General features: G+C 36.2%; 1 protein-coding gene and 1 pseudogene across 5 annotated transcripts in view; one reads left to right on the top strand and one right to left on the bottom strand.

Annotated features, from left to right (window-relative positions):
- The window catches only part of ATRNL1 (attractin like 1), a 931,221-nt gene that overhangs the window by 271,821 nt on the left and 633,144 nt on the right, over positions 1 to 26,256 (bottom strand). The gene's annotated exons all lie outside the window — the stretch shown is intronic.
- The window catches only part of LOC143654579 (mitochondrial ornithine transporter 1 pseudogene), a 33,050-nt pseudogene continuing 7,985 nt past the window's right edge, over positions 1,192 to 26,256 (top strand).

The following is a 26,256-nucleotide window of genomic DNA, read 5'->3' as shown; positions in this document are numbered from 1 at the left end:
TTTGATTAGATCTTCTATTTCTTCTCAAGTCAGTATAAGCAATTTGCATGTTTCTAGGAATTTGTCCTTTTCATCTAAGTTGTCTAGTTTGTTGGCATATACTTGTTCATAATATTCTCATGAGTCATTTATTTCTGCTCTATTCTTTCTTATTTCTTTCTTTTTGTTTGCTTTGGGCTTAATTTGCTGTTCACTAGTTCTTCCAGGTGAACAACTAATTCCTCCATTTTTGCATTTTCTTCTTTTTTTAATATAGACATTTAAGGCAATAAATTTCTCCCTCAGCACTGCCTTTGCTGCATCTCATAAATTTTGATATGCTGTTATTCCATTTTCATTTGCCTCAAGATATTTACTGATATCTCTTACAATTTCTTCCTTGACCCACTGGTTGTTTAAGAGTGTGTTGTTTAGCCTCCATAAATTTTTGAATTTTCTGGCCCTCTGCTGTTTGTTGATTTCCAACTTCATTCCTTTATGATCCAAGAAACTGTTTTGTATGATTTCAATCTTCTCAAATTTATGGAGACTTGCTTTGTGTCTGACCACATGGTTTATCCTTGAAAACAATCCATGAATACTTGAGAAAAATGTGTATCCTGCTGTTCTGGGGTGTAATGTTCTGTAAATATCTGTTAAGTGTAGTTCATTTATTGTATTATTCAAAATCTCTGTTTCATTATTGATCCTCTGTCTAGATGTTCTATCCATTGATGAGAGTGGGAATTGAAGTTTCCAACTATTATGTAGAAGTGTCTACTTCTCTCTTTAGTGTCGTCAGTGTTTGCCTCATGTATTTTGGAGTACTCTAGCTCGGTGCATAAATATTAATATTATGTTTTCTTGTTGAATTGTTCCTTTTATTAATACAGAGTACCTTTCTTTATCTCTTTCAATTCTTTTACATTTGAAGTCTAATTTGTTGGATATTAGTATAATGTTACTATTGAATGCATTTTGTTTACCTAAAAAAGAAAAGACTTGAGTAGTTTTTTGAAAGATCTTCACAGAATTTACCAAAAATATTCACTTCCAAAGATTTCTGAAATTCCTTTGCCAATTGTTTGTTTTGCCACATTTGTTCTAAAGTATAAAATATACTTCAGTGATTGCCCAAGAAAGCCATTGATCATTAAGAATATTCCACTAAATTCTAAGGTTAGTAAAAAAAATTCATTGTTTGAAAGTAAAATGTCGTCCAATGGCCACAGCAATTTTTCAGGTAGGTCTCGCAGGTATGGAGGATTACTTCCTGAGGAGTCATGACCCAGAACCTGAACCCACCTTTCAATATCATCAAGCTTGCTACCAGACAGAGGAGGGCAGAAGAAGAATGTAAAATATTTCCAGATCGTCCATTAAAATGTATGTTTCAATATTTCCTTTAAAATGCAGATAGCTTATTGTACTGGTTTGAAACTGTCATGTACCCCAGAAAAGCCATGCTCTTTAATCCTCATACAATATCACTGGGTGGGATCTTTTTGATTGTTTCCATAGAGATGTGACCCACCCAATAGTGGGTGGTAACTTTGGATTAGATGGTTTCCCATGGAGATGTGTCTCCATTCAAGGTGGGTTTGCTTACTGAAGCCCTTTAAGAGGGAAGCATTTTGGAAAAAGCTTTAGAACAGAGCCCACACAGCCAAAGATCTTTGGAGATGCAGAAGGAAAACACCCCTGGGAAAGCCTTATGAAATGAGGAGAGAAAGGTAGCAGATATCACCATGTGCCTTTCCAACTGACAGTGAAACTCTGAACGTCAACAGCCTTCTTGAGCCAAGGTATCTTTCATTGGATGCCTCAGTTTGGAAATTTTTACAGCCTTGCCTTTATCTGGATATTTTCACAGCCTGAAAACTGTAAACTTGCAACTTAATAAATTCCCTTTTTAAAACCCATTCCATATTTGGTATATTGCATTCTAGTAGCTTAACGAACTAAAACAGATTTTGGTACTGGAAAAGTGGGGTGCTGCTGCAGTTTGCAAATATCAAACATGTTGGAACAGCTTTTTAAATGGATAAGGGGAAGATTCTGGAAGAATTGTGAGAAGCTTGATAGAGAATGCCTGGAATGCTTTGAAGAGACTGTTGGTTGAAATGTGGACTCCAAAGATACTAATGATAAGGTCTTAGACAGAAATGATGCATGTGTTATTGCAAACTGGAAGGTTGGCAATTCTTGTTTTATAGTGGCAGAAAATACAGCAAAATTAACTACTGGTTTTGGATGGAAGGCAGATTTTAAAAGCCACAAAATTGGATATTTAGCAGAAGAGATTTTTCCAATTCAATGTGCAAAATATGGCCTGGTTTCTCCTTGCAGCTTATAGTGAAATATATCAGGAAAGAGATAAGCTGATAATGGAACTCTTGGGTACAATGAAACCAGAAATTGATGGCCTAGAAAATTCTGGGTTTCCAGAAGGGAGATCCCAGAGAATAGTGCTCCACATGAGGAATTAACCAAACATGGAACCAGTCAGTCATTTCAGAAAAAGCCAGGATTGGAGATGGAGTTATACAGGAAGGATTTGTGGAAAGTTCAATTGTCTGATGGTTATCATCCCTATCTACTACATAGAAAATCGACAAGAGTGTTGTGGGATCTGTATAAACAATACCACCGGCAGTCTGAACTAAAAGGAAAGAAAAGGGGCAAACTGAAGGGAAAATAACTTCAAAGGCAGAATTATGGATGCTAAGATCTGAAGCCAAGAAACTTCAGGCCAGGAGAGTGGACCCACCTAAGCACTTGAAGGCAGAGTGGGCCTTCCACCTCGTTGTTCCGGAAGAGTGTGCCCAAGCCTTGGAGAGGGTAAAGCATTCCTTGGGGATTGGGGAAACCTTGGTGCCACCACACTGTTCTGACAGGGTTGCGCATGTGCCTCAGAGATGGCAGAGAGCCCAGGTGTGGCCCTGATGGAGAGGGTGCAGCCGAGAAAAAGGTGGTTTCCCCAATATTCTCCAAGGTTTCATTTGGAAACAGCCAACCCACTGCATAGGCCCTTGGAAAAGGTGGGATTGCCACTTTCTAAAGCCCTAAGGATAAATGACTTTCAGACATTGAAATCTAGTGGTTTTCCCTCCAGCGTTCCAGAGCTCTTTGGGTCAAGTGAACCCTGCGTTCCTTCCAATTCCTCCTTATGAAAATGGAAACTTGTATTCTGTGGCTGTCCCTTCTTTGTATGTTGGCAGCAGATAACTCATTCCAAATTTTACAGATCAACAGACAGAGGAGAATTTTGCCTTAGGACAGGCCATGCCTGTAACTGACATTGTTGATATTTTGTACTGTTTCTGACTCTTATTGTATTTATCTTTTACTGAAATGGTTTAAGGCTTTGTGAAATTACGATGGAATGAATGTATTTTGTATTTGGAATGAACGTGTCTTTTTGGGGTCCAAAGGGTGGAATGTGCTGGTTTTAAATTGTCATTTACCCCAGAAAAGCCATGCTCTTCAATCCTCATTCAATATTGCTGGGTTGGAGGATCTTTTTGATTGTATCCATGGAGATGTGATCCATTCAATTGTGGATAGTAACTTTAATTAGATGGTTTCCATGGAGATGTGTCTCCACCAATTTAAGATAAGGTTGCTTAATGGAGCCCTTTAAAAGGAAACCATTCTGGAAAAAGCTTTAGAACCAACAGAGCTCACACAGCCAGAGAACTATATAGATGCAGAAGGAAAACCCCCTTGGAGAAGTCTTATGAAATGAGGAGAGAAAGCTAGCAGATGTTGCCATGTGCCCTTCTAGCTGAGAGAGAAGCCTTAATGTCATCAGCCTTCTTGAGCCAAGACATTTTTCACTGGATGCCTTGGTTTGGACAATTTTATAGCCTTACCTTTAATTTGGACATCTTCACAGCCTTAGAACTGTAAACTTGCAACAATAAATTCCCTTTTTTAAAAGATACTCCATTTCTGGTATATTGCCTTCTGCAAGTTTAACAAACTAAAACACTTATATATTAATGTCAAAATATACTTATGCATGAATGTGTGGACATGTAGGTGTGAATTTACATGTGATTCAATGTAAATTATAATTCAAAGTAAATATGTTATAACTCAACTCAAATTAAAACCAAAGCCCATGCATAAAATGCCAAGTTAAGGATTACATAATATCAGCAAATGAAGTTCTCTGTTGTTTGGATTATAAAAACCACATAATTGACGTGACCAAGGCACATTCCTCATGGATTTTGTTTTTCTTCATATAATTTTAATGAAGAAGGGACCTCACAGATCCTCTAGGGCAAGAATCTTCCACCTGTAGACCACTGACTTCTAAAGTGCATATAGGTGAGTATTAGAGAGTCAATGAATCTGGCACTAATCAGTGACACTTTTCTTAAAAAAAAAAAAAGCTTTTCTTTTTTTTTTTACTATTTCTGAGAGTTACTCATTCAACTTACTTCTGTGCTTGGAGGCTAACTGCTCCTTATCCAGAAACAAATGTAACTCCACTTTTTCCTTAAATTCTTACAACATATCTAGCAACATGTATTACTACTTAAAAATAAAACAAATTGACGTTAATCCTGAAACCAAGCAGGACTACTTTAGAAATCTCTAACTTCCATATTTCCTAGATAAGAACTTGAACATTATTTTAAAAGCAGAATGGGTCCAGTGTTCAAATGTCTATTTCTAAAATTTCTTTTTATTCTTTACTTTTTTTTTTAAGTTCATTTGTTCTCAAACTTTGGTGTTTATGAGGTTGTATATCAAATACCACCTGTATTTTATATGGAGTGATTTTGTCTTTACATACTAATTTTAGATCATAACTGCCATGTGAAGTAAGTCTGATGGAATTCTGAAAATTTACAATATGTGAGGTGGGTGGCACCCACACTATACGGCAGGATAGCATTGCCATGTATTCCATACAAGGTCTTTAAAAACTTTCTGAATGAATTAAAAAAAAATATACCTTGGTATTATAAGTATGGGTATATATATATATATATGACTGTCTAAATAAAAAAGCTATATCTTAAAGCATCTCACAAATTTGCTTATCAAGACAAATGAGCTTCTTATCAGTGGGTAGACTTTAGTAAAGCCATTTTATTTGGAAATATCAAGCCAGTTTGTGGATTATAGCAAACAAAGAAAAGTGAAGCAATATCCCTATCAAATAATCACATCCATTCCAGAAATAGCTAACATTTACTAGCATTTCTTTTAATATTTTGAGCTAGATTATGAAATAATTCATAGCTTCATCATTTCTCTTCAGTCTAAAAAAATACTAACATGTAATAGGAGAGCCAGTTCCTGGTTTTCACCAAGTATATACCTGCGGACAGCATTAATGAAGAATTCCAATTTGTGAATGATTTTTCAAAAGAAAACCCATTGTATCTCCAAAATACTAAACAGTTGATTTTCCATGTAAAAAATTTGATTATACTGATGATATATCTTTGTATACTTGTTTATATCTGATACTTGGTGTACAAGTTTGAATCTATTGTGTACTCCAGAAAAGCCAAGTTCATTAATCCTCATTCAATATTACTGGATGGGAGCTTTTTGATTGTTTCCATGGAGATGTGACCCATCCAATTGTGGGTGGTAACTTCTGATTAGCTGGTTTCCATGGAGATGTGTCTCCACCCATTCAAGGTGGGGCTGCTTACAGGAGCCCTTTCAGAGGGAACCATTTTGGAAAAAGCTTTAGTGCCACCAGAACTGACAGAGTCAACAGAACGGAAAAAGTCCCAGGGAAGCCATTAAAGATTCCTGGAGAGAAACCTAGCAGATGTTGCCATGTGCCTTTCCAGCTGAGAGAGAAACCTTGAACTTCATTGGTCTTCTTGAACCCAGGTATCTTTCCCTGGATGCCTTAATTTGAACATTTTCATAGCCTTAGAACTGTAAACTTGCAACTTAATAAATTCCCTTTTAAAAGCTCTGTGTGTCATGCATTAGTAATAACAAATAATTCTCAGTAAAGTCTTAATGCCCCATCAAGAGATTTCATTAAGTAGTAGAAGAAGATTCTGAAGTTCTTCTTTATTTAGCATTGTGGTAGTTAGATTCTGTTGTCAACTTGGCCAGGTGAAGGTACCTAGGTCTTTTGTTGTGGACATAAGGCAATGATACGTGAACCTCATCTGTTGCTCATTATATCTGCAGTCAGCTAGGAGGTGTACCTGCTGCAATGAATGATGTTTGATTTAATTGGCTGGTGCTTAAATGAGAGAGCTCAACATAGCACAGCCCAAGCAGCTCAGCATACCTCGTCTCAGCATACCTCATCTCAGCGTACCTCATCTCAGCATACCTCATCTCAGCACTCACAGCTCAGTCCAGACCCTTGGAGATGAAGAAAGAAATCACCCCGGGGAAAGCTGTTGGAACCCAGAGGCCTGAAGAGAAGGCTAGAAGAGATTGTCCTGTGCTTTCCCATGTAAGAAAGAACCTCAGTTGAAAGTTAGCTGCCTTTCCTCTGAGGAACTAACGAAATAAATCCCCTTTTATTAAAAGCCAATCCGTTTCTGGTGTGTTGCATTCTGGCAGCTAGCAAACTAGAACAAGCATTTAAAAGAATGGATCTTAAAGAATTAGACTAAAAGCTGGGCAGATATCTCTTTTCTTTACTTTTTTTAAATTAGAAGTCCATTTTAAGAACCATTTGATAAAGAGTGCATTAGTGTCTTGATTTACTTACTAAAGAATTTCGGCTGTAATCATTTATTAATTCAACAAAGTTTTACTGAGCTTCTACTATATGCCAGACACTCTTGGCCAGGATGACTAAAATGACTGTTTTCAGTTCATTCAGCAAGATTTCCCATGCTTTAAAAAATACCAGGGGCTCTCTAGACCATTTGCTCAGAGACTGAAGAAAAACAATTTTGAGAACTTTCTGATATTGGAGGGAGTATTTATGTGGGTCAGAGTTGAAAGTAACAAAGCCTTACCTATGTTTTGGGGGGCAAAAAAAGAAGATAAGTAAAAATATTTAAGAATTTTTTGAAGGTTACTTCGTGCCATTTAACAAATTGAAATTTGGATTCTTAATCCTTTCATATAGACACAGATGTCATTGCTGATGTAGACTTTGCCAAAGTTGATCTCACTTGAAGATGAAAGAAACCATGCAAAATAAATTAACCTAGAAGAGTCTTTAAAAAGGCTGCTATAGGTTATCCTTCCTTAGGAGCAATAGGAAAATACAATGGACTTTCGCAAGGCAGGTTTTGTTTTGTTTCATTGTTATGCACCCTTGCCATTAAAACAAAAAATAAAAAATGAAAAGCTTATTGTTTATCATTAAACATTACTTTGGGCACTTATAAATCACAACTAAGAGAATACAGAATTCTTGTTTATTCAATGTATGTTCATACAAACAAAATATTACAGAAAATTACTATGGAAGACCTAAAATGATAGGAGTACAGAGAGTGGGGAGAGATTACTTTCAATATTGTAGTTACAGAGGTCTCTTAAGTAATGACATTTGACCTGAAACCTTGCACAGTCAGAAAAGTAATGCTACACTGTGGTTACAAACATGCTAAAAGTTCAGTGGTTTAACACAGAAGAGTTTATTTCTTGCCCCACAAAATCTTCTGCAGGTCTAGGAAATTTACATATGGTAACTCAGCAAAACAGGCTGCTTCAAACTTGTAGCTCTCCCACTTCAAACTGAGGCTTCTTCAGGTATCATGGCAGAAAAGAGATTAGCAATTCACTGACAAATTCTCACTGTTTCAGACCAGAAGTGACATACATCACTTTCCAGAAATGGCCTCATTGCCCAACCTAACAGTACCAAGAAAAAAAAACAAACAACACATAGGGGCCTGCAACTGGAATATTAGGTGAACAAAAGGAAGCCAGAAAAGAACATTTCAGGCAAGGGAACAGCAAGTGTAAGGTCCTGAGAGGCATGTGGGCATGCCTGAGTTTACAGTTCAAGAAACAGAAAGAAGACTGAATCTTAAGCAAGGTGGTGAGAAGCAGGAAACTGGTCAAAGGATAATATTGATGTTGTGAAGGTTTAAGGAAATTGAAATTAAATATGCAAATCATCAGGTACATAGGATCTAAATAGATTAATTACATTTTAAAATATAAATTAGCTGTTTATTGTTCAGAGTTCATTCATTTCTATGGGTTAGGAACAAACAAGCATAAAAAAAGGTTTTACCATCCTTTATAACATAATAACCATTGTGTTATTTTAAAACATAATCCAGAAAATAGCAACAGCAGTTAATCTCAAATACAATGGGCTTCGTTCTTCCAATAAGTATCAAAAGGTCAATTTTGTATGTAACCTTCTTTAAAACAAAAGGCCAGGTGGTTGTAATTTATCTGAGAAAATCAAAATGAGAAAAAGGATGAGTACTGAAAAGGTCATTTAAAAGTTAGATCCCCAGAATGTATGTTTGATACGTATTATTCCTCAAAGAGAAAAAATGGGAAAGGACATGGATAATTTCAAGCTTTGAAACCTACATTTAAAAGACACACAACAAATTTCCCACATAGAATACCCTCACAGTTCTGTAGTGGATTACTTTACTAGGTCGTAAGAGAAATGCCTGCCCTGTTCTCAACAAGAAGAGCAAATGAATGCTATGCCTTTTACATCCCGGAGGTGTACGATATGATCAAAGCAACCTTGATCAGTGGAAATATAAAAGCAGCTGATTACGATAGAAAGGACACAATGACTCCTGCTGTGTGCCAGTAATTTATAACTGGAGGTTCTTGTTACAGTATAGCTCAGATCAATCCTTCAGTAATTTTATTTTTTCTCTCTTAAGTATTAATTTACTAAAGAAAGGCTTCACCCCCCTGAATCTGTGAATCAATACAAAGCTCAAGATTCAATTCTAAACCACAACGTGCTAGCTTCTAGGTTAAGAAATTGTAAATTCAACATAATCCACTTAGTTTTTTCATTTAGTGTACAAGGAGTTTATGTTGAACATTTAAGTAGTTTGTGACAATAATTTTGAAGTTCTTCAAGAGGTACTTAAATCTTTGTGGAGGCAGAAATGACCCAAACTCTGCCTTTTTCCTCTTTTTATTTTCTATGCTGTATTGTGGGGTCACATTTCATTTTTTTTCCATGAGAGTATCCCATGGAATGGGAAATGAAATACTTTTCATTTCAGCACCATGTGTTGAATTTTTGTTTGTTTGTTTTTGTTGATTTCTTTGTTTGTTTGGAAAGCGCACGGGCTGGGCATCGAACCCGGGTCTCCTGCATGGCAGGCAAGAATTCTACCACTGAACTACCCTCGCACCCCCTCCTTTTCCTCTTAATCAATATTTTAAAAATATTTTTTTCCTCTAAAGGAAAATGTGATTATTATGCTTTTAGCTAATGAAGTCCTTTTTAGTTCAATATTGGGAAACTCTAAAAATGGATTTTATGGAAAATATTCATTTGTGAGGTAAGGAATCTGCTAATTACGATTTTGAAAAGTCCCTATTGGAAGAAACCTATGGTGTCCATTGATTGATCAGCGTGGAAGCTCAATATGCAGTCTTTTCTGCTTCCAAACTTTTATGAAAGGAAACATGATATATTTTTAAAACTGAAACTAATTCAAATCATTAAAAATTGTAAAATGTAAAGGGCAATTTGGGGCAGCATAGATTACTCATGACCAATATAAACTGGCTTTCTCATGTACTTGGAGCAGTGTGTGAAACCACAAAAATCAGGATGTTAGAAGCTCAGTGGTCATAACAGATTCATTAGAATACTCATTTTCCAAGTTGGAAGGCATTCTAGAGGTTATTAGTTCAATATTCTCTCGGAAGCATGGTCAAAAGTGCTATGAGTTTTCTGACAACGGTCATCTAGAATCCTCAAATATATCTAGCAAAAGAAACACTTTTAAGCAAGCCAGTATTTTTCCCTGAAGATTTACAACTTAGTTAGAAAGTTCATTATACTGAACAAAAACTTATATTCTGGGGCTCTTTATGGAATCACTAAACATAAATGGGATACTTCTAACCTCATTTACTAAAATCCCTTCAAATATACATTAGATATTTGAAATTTTTCTCATATCTTCAAGTTAAACATTCTAATATCTTACATATTTTATTCATTTTTATGTAATAAACATTTACTGAATACTCCAATGTTCTAGGAAAAAGGCTGGGGATGGCATATAAAGATTTGAAGCACAGTCCTGCCCTCAAGGAATTTACTCAGCCTCCTGAATAGGACAGAACTCTTTCTCATGTAACATGATTTTCAGTGTCCCTCTTTAAATGAAAATGAATATAGTATTTTAGATGTGCTCTGTCTATTGTAGAATATAGCAGAACTATTTCTCTTAATGTATTCTAAAGTAAGGTGAATAGAACAAAACAACCAACTACCAGAAAAAAAAAAGCATAAATTAACATGAATATTTTCTTTTGTTTGTAAGGGTTTTGTTTTGCTTGTAGAACCACTCTATGCTGTTGGACTCAACAACCCCAGTCTTTCTCACAAGAACTTTGATCAAGACAAGTCTTCCTTACTTGACACTTCTATAAGTGAATTTCTGAAACAAAGCTCAGAATATCACATTCGTGTTTATTTAATTTTTCATGTGTTGTTGTTCTTCTGTTTTTCCCTTTAGTGCAGAATTCTATTTGAATCTTTGAACTTACGATGTTATTAGTTATTTCTCTCTGTATTATCATTTGCGCTGATCCTCTATTCATTCTACTGCCTTGAACAGGCCAACATATGTTGATGGCAAAGAAAATAAGACAGCAAGCTCCCATACTGCTAGTGATCCAAGGCAAGTCATAAAATCCATCAAGAGAATGACTTTTGCCATTTCAGGCTCCAGGGTTCCCTCTATGTTTTTCGTGTAAAAAGGTAAAACAGATAAAATATATGGATTTACAAACTTTCAGTTCATTTTCACAGACTATATCTACTCTTGGAAACTATAGGTTGATGATACTAAGAAGTTTCCTAGCTAGCCAACTAAGAACACTATCTTTTGTTTTCATACCTTGTGTAATCATCCTTTGTCCAGGACTCCTTGCTAGATTTTCCCCTGAAGTGCAGCTTTTTGGATCATATGCTGTTGAATTCAATTTTTGTTGAATTCCAATACATATAGGATGGGGGTAGGTTCCAAACCTGGGTCAAGTGAGAGAGATCCTGCATTCTTCAGTCTTAGCCAGCTCTCAGAAACTACTGACTAAACAGTTTTACTAGGCTTATTTAATCACATGGTCCTAACAATGCTTTCAAGAACTTTCCAGCCTTTTCCTCTGTATCTTTTCTGTGCCACCTATTGAATGTTATATGCTTTCCTGAGTTTATTGATTTAATATGGTATATTCCCTCTTATAAAACATATTTAATCATATAATTTTCCCTTTATCAAATACATTTTAACTTCTTACCAAATATATTCTATATACTTAATACTTAATTCATAAATTCCCTTATTCCAATACAATATATTTCCTTTCTATCAATTTGTCCATCAATCTTTAAATGTTATAATCAATCCATTTATTTCTTGGTTGACAAAAATTCTAAATGGATCAGGAAAAATAAATGGACTCTTTTTTTTAACCTTATCAGAGTCCTTTCTCTAGAAATGGACATTTATCCAGCAAACAACAACCTATGAATCTGTTAAATTATTGGGGCCCCTAATAGGGTTCCCAATAAGTAGATCCTTCTTCTTAAGTTGGGGTTCTGTACAAGTTAAAAAACAAAAAAGTAAAGATAGAGGACATAATGTCATGTTTATTAATGATACTGGTTATTTCACCTAAATTTACAAGTCAAGTAAGTCTTTCCACTTCTTTGAGGGGGTATGGTTCAGACAACCTAACAAGTAAAGATGCAAATTGCTGGGTCAGTCAGGGCCAAGGTGCAACTTTTCTTAAATAGGTAAAGCCGAGGCAAGGATTTAATTATATAGAGAAAGGTCTTTGGAAATTGTTGGGCAGAAAAACATGTGCTGTTATTAAACCACCAAGAACTCAAGTTCCCTATCTCTATCTATCTATCTATCTATCTATCTATCTATCTATCTATCTATCTATCTATCTATCTATCTGTCATCTATCTATCTATCCATCTATCTGTCTGTCTTTTTACCTATCTATCCATCTAGCCATCAATTCATCTAGCCATCCATTTGTTCATCCATCTTTCTATGTTACAGAACCTGAATAAGTTTTAAAATGGTTAGTGTTAGCTTTGTATAGCAGGCAGTATTTCCTTTACCTAAAATTTCATTCTTTACTTTTTGCCTGGCACCATTTAAAATGTCTGTCTACACACACACACACACACACACACACACACACACACACACACACACACACACACTGTCACCATCTGTCTTCCTTGCTTTGCTTTTCTTTTTCCCATAGCATTCTTTTCTATCTTCCAGGCTACACATTTTGTTTACTGTTTTTTGTCATCTCTTTCACCATTGAGAACACAGGAATATATTTGTTAAAATCTCAGCATCTAAAAAGTACCTGGCACATGTCAGATGCCCAATAATTATTTGTTGAATTAAATAATTAATTTAGGACCAAGGAGGGAAAAATGGATGAACTTAAGAATTATGTTGAGAACAAAGACTCAGGGCCACTCTTTACCATATGACATTAGGTTGTATCTGAATTGGCTAATTATATCTGAGAGACAATTTTTTCCTGAGAAGCAATGCCATAAAGATATGCAGTAGCAACAGTCTCAGAGAAATAGGGCTGAAGTGCATGCTCACATATGAGCATAGGCCCTATGTAACAAATACTATTACTCTCAAGTTAGCATTGGTTGAATGGAAACTAAGGGTTTTTTGACTATATGGTCTGGGGGAAAATGTATCAGAAATAAGATGTGCTTGGGGCTAATGGTGTTACAAATTTCTAAACTTTGCATGAAGGCATCATTGTCGCTCAGAGACAATTACACACAAGGCCCAAATTAACCTTTTGCTTAGATATTTCTCCCACTTCGATTTAAACACAAAAGTTACAGATTTTGTACAACTGGTATATACCGATAGGCATTCTGACAAGATTAAAACCAAGAAGATTTTCTCATTCTACTTTTTCTCTCAGATGTCTCTGATTCCCAGCTATGGTGTGTGGCAACCCTATGTACTAAGCTTAGGCAATATAATTTTGCCTCAGAGAACCCCTGTAGAGGCTAGGGATTGGACTATCTTCTACATTTGGTGACCATGGAGAAAGTGCTGTGAAAATTTTCTTAGAATGAATAACGATTTGTAGTATTTAGAAATAAGGCACTTAGGAACCTGAAACTGAACTAACACAACTGTGTTGGCCCTGAAAGAACTCGATCCATTCTGGTGAAAGAGACAATCCCAGCCCTACCTGGGTAGAGAATGTTCTTGGCTGAGACTGAGAAGAGTAAGAAATATTGAAGGATGTTTTTTTTTTTAAATTTATATGAAGAATTTCTTAACTTACAAAGGTAAGAATTTTATTCTGGACTTAACTTGTGCAGGGCTTTAACTTTCAAATACATATAAATCTTTTGACTTTAAGGATTTTCCCTGGAAATATGATCAAATGAGACTTTATTCAAATTGGGCATTTCTATGTTGTTGAAATTTTATTATTTGTGATTCATTAAGAATTTTAATGTTAGTGTTATTTAATGTGGCTGTACAACATATTTGAACATAATTTGAGATAGGAAATAAATTAGGAAGTAAACTTCCAGTTGTGGGTATAGAGTGGACTGAAGATTTGATATATGTATTGTTCCCACCCATTTCTGAGCCTCCTGGGCATAAAAGCAAAGCTGACACCATGGATCCCAGTAGGACACCCAAAGATGCAGTGATTAAACTCAGTACTGTTGCCTCCTGAAGGTGGGAACATAGCTGTATTGGTAAATTGCTGACCTACTGCTCCAAGGTACATCACCACTCCTATTAAGTCCAGTGGATTAAGAGAACAAAGTTAGAGAAGGAAAACTTTCACTACTCCTAATTTCCATGAAGAGTTGTTTTGTATAAATTCACTCCTAGCCTCTCTCCTGCTCTTTACTCATTCTACTCCTGGAAGGTGAAGTGATCTATTCTATTGGTAAATTGGGGTATGTTCAACTCAGGTCTGCCTCTCTTCCACTTGGAAGCTAATCTGTCTGAAAATCAGGTAAATTCTGCCCTGATCCTCCAAGCTATACTTATCTTGAAAGTCTCGTTTCCCCTACAGGTGAAAGTACACCCCAGTCTAGCATTGTTCATGGCAGGAGACTAAATTTGCCTAATGCTGGGGATCAGAATTAGCAAACTCATTTGGCTTATGGACCCAAGCCATGTTCTTCAGCATGAACTTTATCATTAATAAACACAATATATTGGCCAGTATTTTACACTTAATTTTTTAGTTCACGTTTGTTTAGAACTCAGGCAGAGAAGAAAGTGCTAACTCCCAACAGTAACCATACTATTACCCAGTCCCCGTTTTCTCTATCTACTTCAAAAGAATACCAGATATTGTTAAATGCTTTGCTGGAATCAAGATATGTCATATATGTACCATAACCTTGCTTGGGTTAGCCAAGTTATCCTAACAAAAAAGGAAAAAATGTTCTGTTCTGAAGTCTTAACTCACTTGTAACTTTAGCCCTTCTAACACAATTGCTTTTACTCACTAAATTAATGAATACACGAGTGAATGATTATAGGTATACTGAACACTACTTTGCATGGTATCAAATACGGCTTTTTGTAAACATTTTGAAATCTATCATGCCAAACCTCGGGTATATTTATGAACACCCCTATATTCCTTTTCTATTATATACTCTGAAATGACATGAGATCAGTTTTCCTTTGCCAGGATTTCAGTATTCCCAATCAGAGTCCTAGCTTCTTTTACTATTCTTTTTTCTGAGAGTTGAAGCTGTCAGCACAGCAAGTCACGAATTGATCATATCTTCAGTTTTCAGCAGACTGCGGCTTCCAGCGGATGCCCAAAGGGGTGCTATTCCCCTATAATTACTCTACCTTGACTAAGTGCCAGTTTTTAAATCTGCCTTTGGGACAAAGACAATTTATCACAGGTCATGCAATTATGACTACACACACTTTCAGCTCAAGGGATACATTTTGGAATTAGTTCAAGTGGAGTACTCATTAGAATCACGATTTTTTAAACGTAAATAATCTGATTTATGTGCCCGTTTTCCATTTATTACGTTGTTTCTATCAATACTATCTTGGCTCACAAGTACCAATCCTCAACGTCAGGACTATCACATGACCAAAATAAAACTTACTGATGAACTACATGTTTCAAAGCTTCTAAGTTTCACACAATTCCATACATGCCTTCAGTGTTATTTTGTATTTTTTCTTATAATATAGGGTGAGTGACTTCCTTTGATGAAAGAGGCACATATTATATTAACTGACCATTAGAAAATTGAGATTCCTCCAAATGCAAGATGCTTTACTAGGGCCGTGGAGCCTGACAAGAAACAGTAAAAATGCATGTCTTCCAGATTTATATTCTACATGGAAAATTGAGATTTAAAGCAATAAGAATATTAATGTACAACACAAGATTTTAATGACAACACAAGGCAGAAATGCAAACATACAATCAATTATCAAGCGAGGGGCATAAACAACAAGGGCTAGAAAAAGACAATATCGCAGTGGACTGGACTGGTACTAAAGACCTGAAGAAGGATATGAGACAAAAGCTGCCACCTAAAGGATGTGTAGAATTTGAATAAACTATACTTTGATAATTAAATGATAATTTGGGTCAAAATAATGCCTTCATTTCACAATTTTCTAAGTTTCAAAAGAATAAAAGAAACCTTTTATCTTTCCTCATACTATAAATTCTTGCATATTATTCCTGCTCATTCATCAAACCCTATACATTGCTTTTATTCCCTGCCTTCTTTCTCTTGGAATTCGGCATCTCTTAAATTTCATCATCCCAGAATCCCATAAATCTTTCTCTACCCTGCCTTTTTGATTTTCCTTTAGTTACAGAAACTACAGAAAACAAGTTCTCACCCTTCCTATAGTCCTATACACTGGAATAAGTTTGTGATACTAGGATTTTAAAAATGTAACCTCATTTACATTAATTATTGATTTGATATCAGCTCTGCTCAACAAGTATTACAATATATAGTAGCTGGACACACATGGTATCTGTGTGTGTGACATGCCAACAAATGCCAACTGAATTCTATCACTGTATTGGATTTCATAAGCATCGTTAATTAAGAAACCACCTTATATCCAACTGTGATTCTATAGCCAGTTAGGTCAAACTTCAGAAAAATACATGTGAATTGTTGGAAAGTCAATGAATTTTTGCAAATACTATTAAAATAGACTTGGAAATCTTTTTGGTCTCTATTACCTTTCAACCATTTCATCTCTCCATCAGTGATATAATTAATGAATATAACATAAATTATTATGGAAGCCTCTGAACACCATAATTTTCAACAAAGCACATATACATGTTTCTTTTCCGAGAATCATAAGTAAATATTTATAATTTATTTTTCCAATTTATTGCCTATTTGCTTCAAAACCATGAGATGGCTAACCAAGCAAATATTACTCTAATTTAAATGTTTTTTCAATCTCAGAATAATGACCAAAACAATATTTTAATTCATATTAGACAGCACTTTAAGCTTATCAGACTAATATATACTACAGACATTAACAAACACACAGAGACAATAAGAGATTAAAAATGCTACCCTTCTGCAATTCTCTTGCTAACATTTCAGCTTGAACTTACAATAATATTTATGATAATTTACCATACACTGATGACTTAAAATATTTAATTCGAAATGATGCAAACATACCTTCAGAGAATAATGTATCAGATCTGACAAAACTTTCTCCAGAGCGAACAAAAGAACCCTAATTACAATGTCTTTGGAAAGTATACCTACCCTCTTTCTATAAAAAATATTTCTTACTCCTTTCTAATGTATAGTATTAAAAAGGAAGTAAGACTTTATGAATTTTCAAATGTAATTTATATTATCTATTGATTTTATCTATATTTTTTTTTACTAAAACAATTCCCTTTAGAAAGTGTACACTTTTGGGACTTCCGGAGAAGATGGCGGCTTAGTAAGACGCGCGGATCTTAGTTTCTCCTCCAGAACAGCTACTAGGGGAGTAGAAACAATACAGAACAGCCCCCAAAGCCATGACAGAGATAAAAAAGACAGCGTACCCCATCCTGGAATGGCTGGCTGGCTGAGAGAACCCGCTCTGGTGAGATCGCCGAGGGGCGCGGGCTTCACTGGGCGGGGTTGCAAGCGGCCGGAGTCACTCCCTTCACCATTCCCGGGCCGGCTGGGAAATTGGACAGGCGGTCCCCTCAAACCGCGGCAGCTGGCGCCCACACCATGCGTGGCCCCCCAGACCAACTGAGAGAATTGGATCTGAAATCCCCAGGCCGCGGAGAACGGTGACGGGGGAGGGCCCTTCCAAACCTGTGACTCCCCAGGAACGTGCACTCTCCCGGGCGGGCCGCTGCCGCTGGCGCCCTCCCGCCAAGCTTGGTGCCCCGGGCCAACTAGGAAATTCGGATGGGCGCTTTCACGGGCTGCGGCGGCCAGCGACCCTCCCCGCGTTCGGATCCCGGGCCGGCTGGCACTCTTACAAGCCGCTTCGGGTAGCAAACCTCCCGGACAGCGAGAGTTTTCCTAAGTTAAAGGACCCACAGCACCTTTTACTGGTGGGAACCGCAGACAAATGTGTGCCACGAGCACCACCTACTGGGCAGGATAAGAAAAACAGAACCCAGAGATTTCACAGAAAAATCTTCCAAACTTTTGGATCCAACACCCAGGGAAATCTGTCTAAATGCGCAGACGCCAGCAGAAGATAACGGATCACGCTCAAAAAATTGAAAATATGGCCCAGTCAAAGGAACAAACCAATAGTTCAAATGAGATACAGGAGCTGAGACAACTAACGCTGAATATACGAACAGAAATGGAAAACCTCTTCAAAAACGAAATCGATAAATTGAGGGAGGACATGAAGAAGACATGGGCTGAACATAAAGAAGAAATAGAAAAACTGAAAAAACAAATCACAGAACTTACGGAAGTGAAGGACAAAGTAGAAAAGATGGAAAAAACAATGGATACCTACAATGATAGATTCAAAGAGACAGAAGATAGAATTAGTGATTTGGAGGATGGAACATCTGAATTCCAAAAACAAACAGAAGCTATTGGGAAAAGAATGGAAAAAATTTGAACAGGGTATCAGGGAACTCAAGGACAATATGAGACGCACAAATATACGTGTTGTGGGTGTCCCAGAAGGAGAAGAGAAGGGAAAAGGAGGAGAAAAACTAATGGAAGAAATTATCACTGAAAATTTCCCAACTCTTATGAAAGACCTAAAATTACAGATCCAAGAAGTGCAGCGCACCCCAAAGAGATTAGACCCAAATAGGTGTTCTCCAAGACACTTACTAGTTAGAATGTCAGAGGTCAAAGAGAAAGAGAGGATCTTGAAAGCAGCAAGAGAAAAACAATCCATCACATACAAGGGAAACCCAATAAGACTATGTGTAGATTTCTCAGCAGAAACCATGGAGGCTAGAAGACAGTGGGATGATATATTTAAATTACTAAAAGAGAAAAACTGTCAACCAAGACTCCTATATCCAGCAAAATTGTCCTTCAAAAATGAGGGAGAAATTAAAACATTCTCAGACAAAAAGTCACTGAGAGAATTTGTGACCAAGAGACCAGCTCTGCAAGAAATACTAAAGGGAGCACTAGAGTCAGAAACGAAAAGACAGAAGAGAGAGGTATGGAGAAGAGTGTAGAAAGAAGGAAAGTCAGATATGATGTATATAATACAAAAGGCAAAATGATAGAGGAAAATATTGTTCAAACAGTAATAACACTAAATGTTAATGGACTGAATTCCCCAATCAAAGGACATAGACTGGCAGAATGGATTAAAAAACAGGATCCTTCTATATGCTGTCTACAGGAAACACATCTTAGACCCAAAGATAAACATAGGTTGAAAGTGAAAGGTTGGGAAAAGATATTTCATGAAAATAACAACCAGAAAAGAGCAGAAGTGGCTATACTAATATCCAACAAGTTAGACTTCAAATGTAAAGCAGTTAAAAGAGACAAAGAAGGACACTATATACTAATAAAAGGAACAATCAACAAGAAGACATAACAATCATAAATATTTACGCAGGAAACCAGAATGCCCAAAAATACGTGAGGAATACACTGCAAACACTGAAAAGGGAAATAGACACAAATACCATAATAGTTGGAGACTTCAATTCACCACTCTCATCAATGGACAGAACATCTAGACAGAGGATCAATAAAGAAATAGAGAATCTGAATATTACTATAAATGAGCTAGACTTAACAGACATTTATAGGACATTACATCCCACAACAGCAGGATACACCTTTTTTTCAAGTGCTCATGGATCATTCTCAAAGACAGACCATATGCTGGGTCGCAAAGCAAGACTTAACAAATTTAAAAAGATTGAAATCATACACAACACTTTCTCAGATCATAAAGGAATGAAATTGGAAATCAATAATAGGTGGAGTGCCAGAAAATTCACAAATACATGGAGGCTCAACAACACACTCTTAAACAACGGGTGGGTCAAAGAAGAAATTGCAAGAGAAATTAGTAAATACCTCGAGGCGAATGAAAATGAAAACACAACATATCAAAACTTATGGGATGCAGCAAAGGCAGTGCTAAGAGGGAAATTTATTGCCCTAAATGCCTATATCAGAAAAGAAGAAAAGGCAAAAATGCAGGAATTAACTGTTCACTTGGAAGAACTGGAGAAAGAACAGCAAACTAATCCCAAAGCAAGCAAAAGGAAAGAAATAACAAAGATCAGAGCAGAAATAAATGAAACTGAAAACATGAAAACAATAGAGAAAATCAATAAGACCAGAAGTTGGTTCAATGAGAAAATCAATAAGATTGATGGGCCCTTATCAAGATTGACAAAAAGAAGAAGAGAGAGGATGCAAATAAATAAGATCAGAAATGGAAGAGGAGACATAACTACCGACCTCACAGAAATAAAGGAGGTAATAACAGGATACTATGAACAACTTTACGCTAATAAATACAACAATTTAGATGAAATGGACGGGTTCCTGGAAAGACATGAACAACCAACTTTGACTCAAGAAGACATAGATGACCTCAACAAACCAATCACAAGTAAAGAAATTGAATTAGTCATTCAAAAGCTTCCTAAAAAGAAAAGTCCAGGACCAGATGGCTTCACATCTGAATTCTACCAAACATTCCAGAAAGAATTAGTACCAACTGTCCTCAAAGTCTTCAAAAAAATCGAAGTGGAGGGAAAACTACCTAATTCATTCTATGAAGCCAACATCACCCTCATACCAAAACCAGGCAAAGATATTACAAAAAAATAAAACTACAGACCAATCTCTCTAATGAATACAGATGCAAAAATCCTCAATAAAATTCTAGCAAATCGTATCCAACAACACATTAAAAGAATTATACATCATGACCAAGTAGGATTCCTCCCAGGTATGCAAGGATGGTTCAACATAAGAAAATCAATTAATGTAATATACCATATCAACAAATCAAAGCAGAAAAATCACATGATCATCTCAATTGATGCAGAGAAGGCATTTGACAAGATTCAACATCCTTTCCTGTTGAAAACACTTCAAAAGATAGGAATACAAGGGAACTTCCTTAAAATGATAGAGGGAATATATGAAAAACCCACAGCTAATATCATCCTCAATGGGGAAAAATTGAAAACTTTCCCCCTAAGATCAGGAACAAGACAAGGATGTCCACTATCACCACTATTATTCAACATTGTGTTGGAGGTTCTAGCCAGAGCAATTGGACAAGAAAAAGAAATACAAGGCATCAAAATTGGAAAGGAAGAAGTAAAACTATCACTGTTTGCAGACGATATGATACTATACATTGAAAACCCGGAAAAATCCACAACAAAACTACTAGAGCTAATAAATGAGTACAGCAAAGTAGCAGGTTACAAGATCAACATTCAAAAATCTGTAGCATTTCTATACACTAGTAATGAACAAGCTGAGGGGGAAATCAAGAAACGAATCCCATTTACAATTGCAACTAAAAGAATGAAATACCTAGGAATAAATTTAACTAAAGAGACAAAAAACCTATATAAAGAAAACTACAAAAAACTGTTAAAAGAAATCACAGAAGACCTAAATAGATGGAAGGGCATACCGTGTTCATGGATTAGAAGACTAAATATAGTTAAGATGTCAATCCTACCTAAATTGATTTACAGATTCAATGCAATACCAATCAAAATCCCAACAACTTATTTTTCAGAAATAGAAAAACCAATAAGCAAATTTATCTGGAAGGGCAGGGTGCCCCGAATTGCGAAAAACATCTTTAGGAAAAAAAACGAAGCTGGAGGTCTCGCGCTGCCTGACTTTAAGGCATATTATGAAGCCACAGTGGTCAAAACAGCATGGTATTGGCATAAAGATAGATATATCGACCAATGGAATCGAATAGAGTGCTCAGATATAGACCCTCTCATCTAAGGACATTTGATCTTTGATAAGGCAGTCAAGCCAACTCACCTGGGACAGAACAGTCTCTTCAATAAATGGTGCCTAGAGAACTGGATATCCATATGCAAAAGAATGAAAGAAGACCCATGTCTCACACCCTATACAAAAGTTAACTCAAAATGGATCAAAGATCTAAACATTAGGTCTAAGACCATAAAACAGTTAGAGGAAAATGTTGGGAGATATCTTATGAATCTTACAACTGGAGGCAGTTTTATGGACCTTATACCTAGAGCAAGAACACTGAAGAAGGAAATAAATAAATGGGAGCTCCTCAAAATTAAACACTTTTGTGCATCAAAGAACTTCATCAAGAAAGTAGAGAGACAGCCTACACAATGGGAGACAATATTTGGAAATGACATATCAGATAAAGGTCTAGTATCCAGAATTTATAAAGAGATTGTTCAACTCAACAACAAAAAGACAGCCAACCCAATTACAAAATGGGAAAAAGACTTGAACAGACACCTACCAGAAGAGGAAATACAAATGGCCAAAAGGCACATGAAGAGATGCTCAATGTCCCTGGCCATTAGAGAAATGCAAATCAAAACCACAATGAGATATCATCTCACACCCACCAGAATGGCCATTATCAACAAAACAGAAAATGACAAGTGCTGGAGAGGATGCGGAGAAAGAGGCACACTTATCCACTGTTGGTGGGAATGTCAAAGGGTGCAACCACTGTGGAAGGCAGTTTGGCGGTTCCTCAAAAAGCTGAATATAGAATTGCCATACGACCCAGCAATACCATTGCTGGGAATCTACTCAAAGGACTTAAGGGCAAAGACACAAACGGACATTTGCACACCAATGTTTATAGCAGCGTTATTTACATTTGCAAAGAGATGGAAACAGCCAAAATGTCCATCAACAGAAGAGTGGCTAAACAAACTGTGGTATATACATACGATGGAATATTATGCAGCTTTAAGACAGGATAAACTTATGAAGCATGTAATAACATGGATGGACCTAGAGAACATTATGCTGAGTGAGTCTAGCCAAAAACTAAAGGACAAATACTGTATGGTCCCACTGATGTGAACGGACATTCGAGAATAAATTTGGAATATGTCATTGGTAACAGAGTACAGCAGGAGGGAGAAACAGGGTAAGACAATGGGCAATTGGAGCGGAAGGGATACAGACTGTGCAACAGGACTAGATACAAAAACTCAAAAATGGACAGCACAATAATACCTAATTGCAAATTAATCATGTTAAAACACTGAATGAAGCTGCATCTGAGCTATAGGTTTTTGTTTTGTTTTGTTTTTACTATTATTACTTTTATTTTTTTCTCTATATTAACATTCTATATCTTTTTCGGTTGTGTTGCTAGTTCTTCTAAACCGATGCAAATGTACTAAGAAACGATGATCATGCATCTATGTGATGACATTAAGAATTACTGATTGCATATGTAGAATGGTATGATTTCTAAATGTTGGGTTAATTTCTTTTTTTCCGTTAATTAAAAAAAAAAAAAAGAGAAGGGGTAATTGGAGCTGAAGGGATACAGACTGTGCCACATGACTGGATATAAAAACTCAGAAATGGACAGCACGATACTACCTAATTGTAATGCAATTATGTTAAAACATTGAATGAATCTGCATGTGAGGTATAGGTTTTTTTTCTCTCTATTATCGTTTTAATTCTTATTCTGTTGTCTTTTTATTTCTTTTTCTAAATCGATGCAAATGTACTAAGAAATGATGAATATGCAACTATGTGATGATATTAAGAATTACTGATTGTACATGTAGAATGGAATGATTTCTAAATGTTTTGTTAATTTTTTTAATTAATAAAAAAAAAAAGAAAGTGTACACTTTTGCAAGTGATTTTATTGTCACAAGAAGCCTGTGAGTTCAGACTCCAAGTTTCTCAGCCAAAGTGAGTCACAGAGAATATTTGGGGCTTGCCAAAGGGCACAAAACAAGTCTAATCAATAGAGCTACTTTTATTATCATCGTCTTTCTATTGAAATACTGATAACTCTTATCTACTCAAAATAAGGAACTAGAGAACTCTAGACAAAGGAAAATAACACTCTTAGTTCCATGTTAAATTGTTGATGTTAGAGCTAGATAAAGAAAGACAGACAATACTATGAACAACTATATGCCAACAGACTAGACAACTTAGATGAAATGGATAAACTCCTGGAAACACACAAACAAGCTACACTGACTCAGGAAGAAATAGAATATCTCAACAAACCAATCACAAATGAAGAGATTCAATCAGTCATCAAAAATCTTCCTACAAAGAAAAACTCAGGGCCAGATGACTTCACAGGGGAATTTTATCAAATATTCCAAAAAGAACTAACACCGATCCTGCTCAAACTTTTAATTTTTTAAACAAAAAATTAAGGAAAAAGGGATATGATCTAACTCATTTTATGAAACTAATATCATTTTAATACCCAAACAGGGTATAGATGCTATAAGAAAGGAAAATTGCAGGCCAATCTCTCTAATGAACATAGATGCAAAAATTCTCAACAAATAGGAGCAAATCAAATCCAACAACACATTAAAAGGATTATGCACCATGACCAAGTGGGGTTTATACCAGGAATGCAAGGATGTTTCAACACAAGAAAATCAATTAATGTAATACAGCACATTAACAAAGCGGAAAATCACATGATCATCTCTATTGATACTGAAAAAGCATTTGACAAAATTCAACATTCTTTTCTGATAAAAAGACTTCAAAAGATAGGATTCAAAGGTAACTTCCTCAATATGATAAAGGGTATATATGAAAAACCGACAGCCAGTATTATACTCAATGGAGAGAGACTGAAAGCTTTCCTCCTAAGATCAGGAACGAGACAAGGATGCTCTTTGTCACCACTATTATTTAACATTGTACTAAAAATTCTAGCTGGAGGAATCAGGCAGGAAAAAAAGTTAAAAGGCATCCATATTGGAAAGGAAGAAGACTTTCATTATTTGCAAATGACATGATACTATACTTAGAATATCCAGAGAAATCTACAACAAAGTTACTTATAAATTCAGCAAAGTGGTGGGATAGAAAATCAATATGCAAAAAATCAGTAATGTTTCTATACATGAGCGATGACCTAACTGAGGAGTCAGTTAAGGAAAAAATTGCATTCATAATAGCAACTAAAAGAATCAAATATCTAGGAATGAACTTAACCAGGGACGTCAAGGACTTGTACACAGAAAATTACAAAACATTGCTAAAAGAAATCAAAGAAGATCTAAAAAGGTGAAAAGACATCCCATGCTCATGATAGGAAGATTAAATACAGTTAAGATGTCAAATTGATCTACAGATTCAATGTAGTACCAATCAAAATTTCAGCAACCTATTTTGAAGACTTGGAAAAGCTAGTTACCAAATTCTTCTGGAAAGGAAAGAGACCCCAAACAGATAAAAGCATCCTCAAAAAGAACGAAGTTGGAGGATTAACACTTCTTGACTTTAAAACTTATCATAAAGCCACAGTGCACAAAACAGAATGGTACTGGCATAAAGACAGAAGTATTGACCAATGTAATCAAATTTAGAGTGAAGAAAAAGACCACCAAATCTATCGTAAACTGATTTTTGACAAGGTCCCCAAATCCACTGAACTGGGACAAAATAAATGGGCATGGGAGAATGGGCGGGGGTAAGGAAGACATTATCTATATTTTAGAACCATACCTACTCTTTGAGGCCAAAGGAAGAAAGGTTTATTTTGTTCAGAATCTAAATTTTCTATAGCACACAATCTAACTCAAGCTGTCTCACAGGTCAGGTGAACAAGTGAAACACACAGAGCCCAGAATAAAAATGAGGGACTTTAATACTGTATAGCTTAATGTAGTGCCTGGATACATCCTAGAATATTTTAAGCAGATAATAAAAAAGTATTGGCATGGTCCTTTGAGGGGTGGTAGAAAAAAATATGGAACTATTAAACTTTACCATCAGGGAATCCCCAGAGACTATGTCAAACATTAGGGACACCCAAATCAATAGGACAAGCCCTTGATATTGAGGCTTACTCTTGTGAAGTTTACTAGGTAGCAGAGAAGCTTAGCCTACCTATAGGTATGCCTAAGAGTTACTTCTGGAAGACCTGTCTTGTTGTTAAGGTGTGGCCTCATTCTCTCTGAGCTCGGCTCTGCAAGTGAAATTATTGCCCTCCCCCCTACAAGGGGACATGACATCTAGGGGTGAAAGTCTCCCTGGTGGCATGGGAATTGACTCCCAGGGATGAGTCCAGTCCTGGCATTGTGGGGTCAACAATTCCATCCTCACCAAAAGGGGGAAAGAAGTTTAACTAATAAAGTATCAGTGGCTGAGAGAGTTCAAATAGAGTCGCGAGGCCACTCTGGAGGTCACGCTTATGCGAGCTTCAATTAGACACTGCTACCTCTCATAATTTGCCAAACCCCAGCCAAAATTATCCAGCCAGTCCTAAAGAACTCCTAGGGCAATATATAAGTTTCTACAAAGGTTTCATGCACTAGGGTAACTTTCCAGAAACCTACAACCTCCAAATGGGTCCCTGGACCAGATAAGTCCTGAAA

This window comes from Tamandua tetradactyla, chromosome 13, assembly GCF_023851605.1.
Source record: "Tamandua tetradactyla isolate mTamTet1 chromosome 13, mTamTet1.pri, whole genome shotgun sequence".
Classification (NCBI taxonomy): domain Eukaryota; kingdom Metazoa; phylum Chordata; class Mammalia; order Pilosa; family Myrmecophagidae; genus Tamandua; species Tamandua tetradactyla.
Note: the sequence above shows the minus strand (reverse complement) of the source record. Positions and strands in the feature narration are given on the sequence as shown.